The sequence below is a fragment of the Sinocyclocheilus anshuiensis genome, unplaced genomic scaffold (genome assembly GCF_001515605.1).
Source record: "Sinocyclocheilus anshuiensis isolate Anshui unplaced genomic scaffold, SAMN03320099.WGS_v1.1 scaffold2001, whole genome shotgun sequence".
In the NCBI taxonomy this organism is placed as follows: domain Eukaryota; kingdom Metazoa; phylum Chordata; class Actinopteri; order Cypriniformes; family Cyprinidae; genus Sinocyclocheilus; species Sinocyclocheilus anshuiensis.
Window position 1 is genome coordinate 51874 of NW_015539940.1, and position 7767 is coordinate 59640.

Here is a 7767-nt window from a genome sequence, read left to right on the forward strand (position 1 = left end):
TCACACCTGAGACCTTGTAACACTAATGAGTCACATGACACCGGGGAGAGAAAATGGCTAATTGGGCCCAATTTGGACATTTTCACTTAGGGGTGTACTCACTTTTGTGGCCAGCGGTTTAGACATTAATGGCTGTGTGCTGAGTTATTTTGAGGGGACAGCACATTTACACTGTTATACAAGCTGTACACTCACTACTTTACAGTGTAGCAAAGTGTCATTTCTTCAGTGTTGTCACATGAAAAGATATAATACAATATTTACAAAAATGTGAGGGGTGTACTCACTTCTGTGAGATACTGTACATATTGTTTACATATCACTAAACTGGTATACTTAAAGTCTGCTAAAGTGGAACAACTAATTTAGTACTTAATGCACTTTAATTATAAGAAAGTAGTGCTGAAATCCAACTGAAGATGAACTGTATGGAATGCCAAGACTGCCGAAATTAGAAATAAAGAAATAAATGTACAAAGAAATGTAAAAAAGCAAATATAAATAAATGAATATATAAATAAATATTCAAAGAAAAGTAAAACAAATAAATAAATAATAATTAATTAATTATTTATAATTGTATTTCCTTATGTATTTATTTCCACATGTATTTATTTTTTCTCTTATTTATACATTTATTTATTTACACTTTTATTTATTTTCACATGTATGTATTTATTTATGTATTTATTTATTTATTTATTTATTTACACATATATTTATTTTCACATTTATTTATTTCTACGTTTCTTTGTCCATAGGGTACATAGCAATGGAGTCAGAGTAGGCGAGGGTAAGCTTTGAGGCCACAGTGACACCTTGTGGTGCCCAAAGAAAATACAAGAAGTGTAGCCTACATGACAAGCCTGTTGATAGTATGTGATGAACAGAGCCGATCCTCCCTATGCGCAAATTACGCAAGCTGCGTAGGGCCCCCGAAACACCAGGGGGTCCCCTTGCTATCAAAGATGATTTAATTTTAGTTTTGTTTTTGAATTTGGCCAGCGGTTATGAAAACATGAATGCTCATTTCTTTTAATGAGGTGCGCTGTTGCATTTTCTATGTAAAAATCAGTCAAATCATGTAACGTGAATGTCATACAGTCTCTTGCTCGAGACTGAGAGCATACCGAGCCGCGGAAGAGACACTGTTTCTCAAGAGCTTTCCGTGAGCGCGATTTGAGATGGAGTGAACACGGAAAAAAGCGTTTCATTCATTCATAACTCGTAGGCCCAGACAACTGCTTAAAATACACCGCATATTTCAAAGATTCGGGATAGAACGAGGCATCAGAAGATGTGTTGCATCGCGCCACTTCCCGTGTGGACAGTCACAGCCCAGACAACTGCTTAAAATACAATGCATATTTCAAAGATTCGGGATAGAACGAGGCATCAGAAAATTTGTTGCATCGCGCCACTTCCCGTGTGGACAGTCACAGCATCAACTGATTATAATGGGTTCTCTTGGTGTAGACACGGCTTTAGATATGGATTAATCACATGTCTTAGGCTGAGTCATCAACTGTAAATATCCAGAATTAGATCAAACAAAAGCTGTCCATGGGAACGGAGCTAGTGAAACACACACGCCATGCTTTGAACACACAGAAGCATCATGCTCATTCAAACAGCACCTGTCGTGTGCCCTCAGATTTTTGAGCTACCTTGCTAAATGTATGTATCATGAATGCCACGTTCTTAATTCCAATCGATAATTATTCGACAAAGTATTTTGTATTGTCAACAAAATGTTTCAATTTTGTTGCCAAATATTTTGAAAATCAGAGTAAGCGCTGTACGATTCAAAAATGAATGTCTCGTTTGAGTCGGTTCTGTTCAATGCATCGGTCAAAGTTTTAACTGGAATCAATTCCCCACTGGAGAGTCCGAGAATGCATCTGTTTTCCACGTCCAAGACAACCAGCATGAATCTGAATGAATCAGCCGTTTGAGCGAATCGACTGAATGAATGACTGAATCGCTGCGTTCGAAACCGCATACGTCCCTACTATATAGTAGGCAAAAAGCAGTAGGCGAGCAAATAAGTATGTTCGAGTTGCACATACAATTGTCGATTTATATATTTTTATTCCTTATTTACTTGTTCTATTTATTTATTTATTTATTTATTTTTGTGTTTTTTTTGTATTTTTAATTTTTTTTTATTATCTGTGTTTTCTGTTCTGTCACTGTCATTCTGTTACACTGTGGAAGCTTCTGTTTCTGATTCTGAGAAATCCCCGGATGTCCTACTGCTTCAGCCCAGATACTGAAGTGTTCAACGATGGACAATTTTCTATCAGGAGAAGAACAGACAAGGGTGTTTACAAACGTATTACAAACCAAAACACGGTTCCTTGTGTTAAAATCACATTTGTTGAGCTACTGAAGAGTAAACTGTTGAATTGCTTAAGGTGTAAAGACACTAGACAGTAACGTTATAGTATATATGTGATTTTGCTGTAAAAACACGTTTTATTATGTAAATATAGCTAACGGGGGAGCTCCAGTAAGCACACGTACGTCTCCAATGTATATTTACATAAACCATATACATCTTAAAGACGATTACTAAATGTCTATTTAACATGTTGTAACGGCCACTAGGGCATTTATGGTAGTTTTGTGGCCGACTGACAACTGCGCATGTGCACAGCGTGTGTCTGTACGAGATGAAGAAGTGAAGAGATAACTCGCTCTACCGACATCTTTATTTTCTGTCTATCTTTATTTTATTTAATTCCTTTCTGTTTGTGACCTGAGTTGGATGCTTATGTACATTTGTCCTCACTCGTTCCTCACGTATGTGGACGAGTGTGTCGGCGCATGAGGTGTTTTATTAAACTCGGGGAAAGTACGCCATCTTCTCGTCTCCCGTGCATTATTAGCACCACACAGTTTTCATCTGGGCTGATGAACATTTCAACTCGGTGTTACAATGTGACCGGAAAATGTTCTAAAATAATTGTAGATGGGCACATCTAATAGACATGAAACAGACATCGGAGTGATGCAGTAGAATTCACTGTCGTCAACACTGCTTACATTAGTTGAATGTATTGTAAATTAAAAAACATCTACATAGAGCAACTAAACATGAGTTAACTATTTCATTTGTCAATTAGTACTGTTGATAAATTGAGGAACATTTGTGTAGGATAAAAAGCGAGTTACATCAGCAACTGCCTCAACATGTAAATGTAGTATTCTATTGAGCACATAAATCAGAGAGGTAACTTGAATCTTGTCTGGATGTTACAGGGACAGATGAGGCACACATGTGTTTATCCAGTGCAGAGTGACTGATGAAGGAATGCTGCCATCAAAGGCTTTGAGTGAGTATACTACAGACATCAATAAAACATCTTTTAAATCTAAAGTTGTAGTTTATTTGAATTATTGTAATTTCAAACAGAGTTATCACAGCACTTTTCTGATTCTTGATTCCTGTGCATTTGCTGGTGTTTATCCGCTGCAGAGTGACTGATGAAGCAATGCTGAATGCTTTGAGTGAGTACACCTACAGACATCAATAACACATCTTTTAAATCTTAAGTTGTAGTTTATTTTAGTTATTGTCAACAGAGCTAGTACAGCGCTTTTCTGATTCTTGATTTCTGTGCCTTTGCTGCAGAGCTTTTGTGGTGGAGCAGGACCTGCAAGGAAAGGTGATGGCGGTGATTTGTGAAAAAAAGGGAAAACCTGAAACAAAAATATAAAGTAAGATCATTCTGTTACTTCTGATACAGAAATCAAATGACATTGTGCTGTTAAAATGACTGCTTTTGTATTGTGTTTGTGCATCTTTGCAGGATCTGAAATGTCTGCAGACTGGTGTGAGTAGTGAGGATGGAGAAGTCCACAGCAGCATCCTGGAAATGGTCCAGTGCCGCGGATGAGACGCTCCATCACTCCACCTCTTACTGTCTCATCAGAACCAGATGCTGCTGTGGTCTCTTTATCCTCCGTGACCCCAGAGCCAGCGAGAACATCTAGAGAAAGACCAAAAAAACACGTGAGTTTGTTCAAGTTTGTCCTGCTGGCTTGTTCATACAACATCAGGCAATGAAACCTGAGTTTCAGAAGCTTTACAAGCATCATCAAATAATGTCATGAAGCTTCTGAAAGTCAGGCTCCATCGACTGATATTGTATGAACAGAAACCAGCAGGACAAACTTGACCAAAATCACCTTTTGTGTTCAGAAAAACAAAACAAAAAAAAAACACAAGGATTGAACAGCGTGGAGGCGAGTAAATTATAACTGAATGTATATGTTTGGGTGACCTAACCCTTTAAATCCCCTAAACAGAAATTGTATGAAATATATGTAAGCATTTATATTATAGTAGTAGGAAATAAACTTTAAGAAATAAGCAGCTTTATTGAGCATTTGTGCCTAAGACACAAAAAGGATTAACAAAAATCACATTTACATTTCTGCATTTGGCGGACACTTTTATATGAAGTGAAGCGATTGTTTTAGCTGTATGTCGCTAGACTCTGTACTGTGAAGATGCTTGTGGGCATTCCTACTGCTGTCACTCTAATGTTATTGGTAGACTGTACGTCTGGACATATCTTTAGAAAATGCAATCACAGACAATTTTTAATATAACTCCGATTGGATTCGTCTGAAAGAAGAAAGTCATATACACCTAGGATGATTTGAGGGTGAGTAGCTCATGGGATAATTTTCATTTTTGGGTGAACTAACCCTTTAAGATTATCTCATCTTAACTGCTTTACTGATGATGTGTTTGCAGTGGGAGGAGCTTCACTGATGATGATGTGATTGCAGTGGGAGGAGCTTAACTGATTATGATGTGATTGCAGTGGGAGGACCTTCACTGATGATAGTAGGTGCGTTCGACTTCATGCGGCGCCGCGCAAACCGATCGGCGGCTGACTTGAAGCAGTGCATGCCGGTTAGAAATTTAGTCCGACTTGAACCGGCGCCGACGCTACGTCACGGTCACGTGTGGCATCAAAGTACCGCGATAGCATTTCGAGAGCAGCGGCTGACTCAGCTGGCGCAGCTTTTTCAGAGGGACTGCAGGAGCGCTGATGACGACACAGCTGTTTCACGATTGCCCAAATTCACCACATGACAACAATGACGTGTGTTTCTAACATCTTCAAATACAATACTGCTCATAAATCGGTGTTTTTAGAACATTAAACGCTTTTTTACTGTAGTCCCAATGTTATATTGAGTCACATTTATCATGAAAGCATATATACCCCCACTTTATTAGTATTTAAATAGTATATATTTACGTTGAACTTTATTCTTGAACAGATGGCGCTGCAGTGGAAGGAGCTTCACTGATGATGATGTGATTGCAGTGGGAGGAGTTTCACTGATGATGATGTGATTGCAGTGGGAGGAGTTTTCACTGATGATGATGTGATTGCAGTGGGAGGAGTTTCACTGATGATGATGTGATTGCAGTGGGAGGAGCTGATCTGCCAAAATGGATCCAGATGTCACATTGTAGCGTCTGCTTCAAATTAAATTTACAAAAGTGATTTTACACAGAAAATCAATTAAATGCAAGTGTCTATGTTTCAAGTAACTTTTGTGCAAACAAAATGTCAAAATACAGGTGTCACAGTTATGGGCGTTTTGTTGTGTTTTTTCATATAACAGATATATTTTTATATAAAACAACATAGTTATTCTGACCGGTACTTATTAAAACATGTAAAAGAAAAAGTGATCATACTATATTTTATTATATTTTAAATGATTAAAAAGTTCTTGCTAACAGTTGGGTAAAACCTAGTGGTGTGAAGGATAGTGGCAAATATAAAGATTTAAAATGTTAATTAATTAATATTTTGGAGCTACACTATATATGATCCTTAAATATAGTATTTGAATATGTCCTCAAATTATTTTTGTTCTAAATATGCCTGATTTGTATTTATTTATTGCTATAAAAACCCCTTTTTGTCTTTGACTCATATACTAATCGACACATTTAAGCATCTACATCTGTCTATCATAAAAAAACTTATGCTAATTACCAAATCTGTATTTCTATTCTAACATTATTCTGTTTCTTTATTAAAATAACAGCAGATATCTAGAAAGAAAAACACTTGAAAGTATAAAGTCACATGTTTGTAACAAACAAGCCTCAGTCTGTTGACACCAATGAGATGAGCTTTAAATGACAATTTACAGGAGATCTGAAGACATCAGCATAATAAATGAGGTGAAAACAGGGACTATTGACATGAATGTAGGCCTACTTTTTAAACACGCTGGGTTATTGTTTCGATCCAAACGCCCGGTTGAGACTGTTGGTTAGGAAGCTGACTTGATTCGACCCAATTTGGGTTGATATCAGTAATAAGTAACCCAACGGTCCTGTGTTAGGAACCGGGGTTTTCCCGGGGAATTTTTACAGAGGAACCTCCCTCGAAACGCGATTGGGCTAGTTTTGAGTAGCAATTGGGTGTTTTTTTTTTTTGTGAAAACCTGGCAACCCTGGTTAGGAATGTGGAGGTTCAAATGCAAACAGTTCTGTGTGCGACGAAATCCATGTCTGCGGTGCTTAAGATAGACACCTGGGAAAATAGGAAAAAAATAATTGAAGCGCAGACGAGGGACAACTTTGAAACTGTCTGGAGTGTGTTCGTTTAAAACTGGACCAGTGAATGTGGTGATCGGGAACTGGAAACAGCTGGAATGGCGCTTGAAACGAGTCTATCCGTGTTTGCGGCGCTCATGACAGGAATATGTATCGAAAATACAAGAAAACTAATCAAAGCGAAGAGGAGAGAGATTTTTGAAACTGACTGGAATGTGTTCCTTTAAAACTGGAGGGTTTTGTCCGAGTATGTTCTTACAACATTGAGTGGTGATTGAAACCGGGAACTGTGAACTAACATTAGTCAAAATGGTGCTTGAGGACGTGGATTAAAATAGTAAAATCCTGTCAGTTCGCTATAGTTCTTGACTTTCAGTGTTTATTACTGTGTGTTTATTGACGTGATGGTTTGGCCATAATAGTTTAACTTCATCAGTGGGTGAAAAACATGAACAAATTTAACAAAATCTTAAATTTGTTCTTAAACAAGCTTTTCAAAAGAATTTGGTTGAACTGTATAAGCTGTATAAGTATGGAGTTGCTTTGCTTTTTTCTGAACTGGTGTAATAAATTTTTATATGTTATTATCTGAGCGGCGATTGAAACCAGGAACTGTGAACTAACATTAGTCAAAATGGTGCTTGAGGACGTGGATTAAAATAGTAAAATCCTGTCAGTTCGCTATAGTTCTTGACTTTCAGTGTTTATTACTGTGTGTTTATTGACGTGATGGTTTGGCCATAATAGTTTAACTTCATCAGTGGGTGAAAAACATGAACAAATTGAACAAAATCTTAAACTGTATAAGCTGTATAAGTATGGAGTTGCTTTGCTTTTTTCTGAACTGGTGTAATACATTTTTATATTTTATTATCTGTTGCCTGTGTTGTTACTGTTGTCATATTGTTTGATTTTAATAAAAAAACCCAAATTTCAAATAATATTTGAATTAAATAAAACATAAAACAGTCTTATTGATATATTACCTGATATATAATGTATGTATGTACTGTATATAAACAATCGTTTCACGTTTCAGTGTTCTAGCCACTTACGCTGTACATAGAATAAGGGGGGAACAAATGCCACTTTAATTTACAGCCCACAACTGTTGTATTTACCCTGTAACTAGATGGAATAAGGGGGGAACAAGCACCACTTTA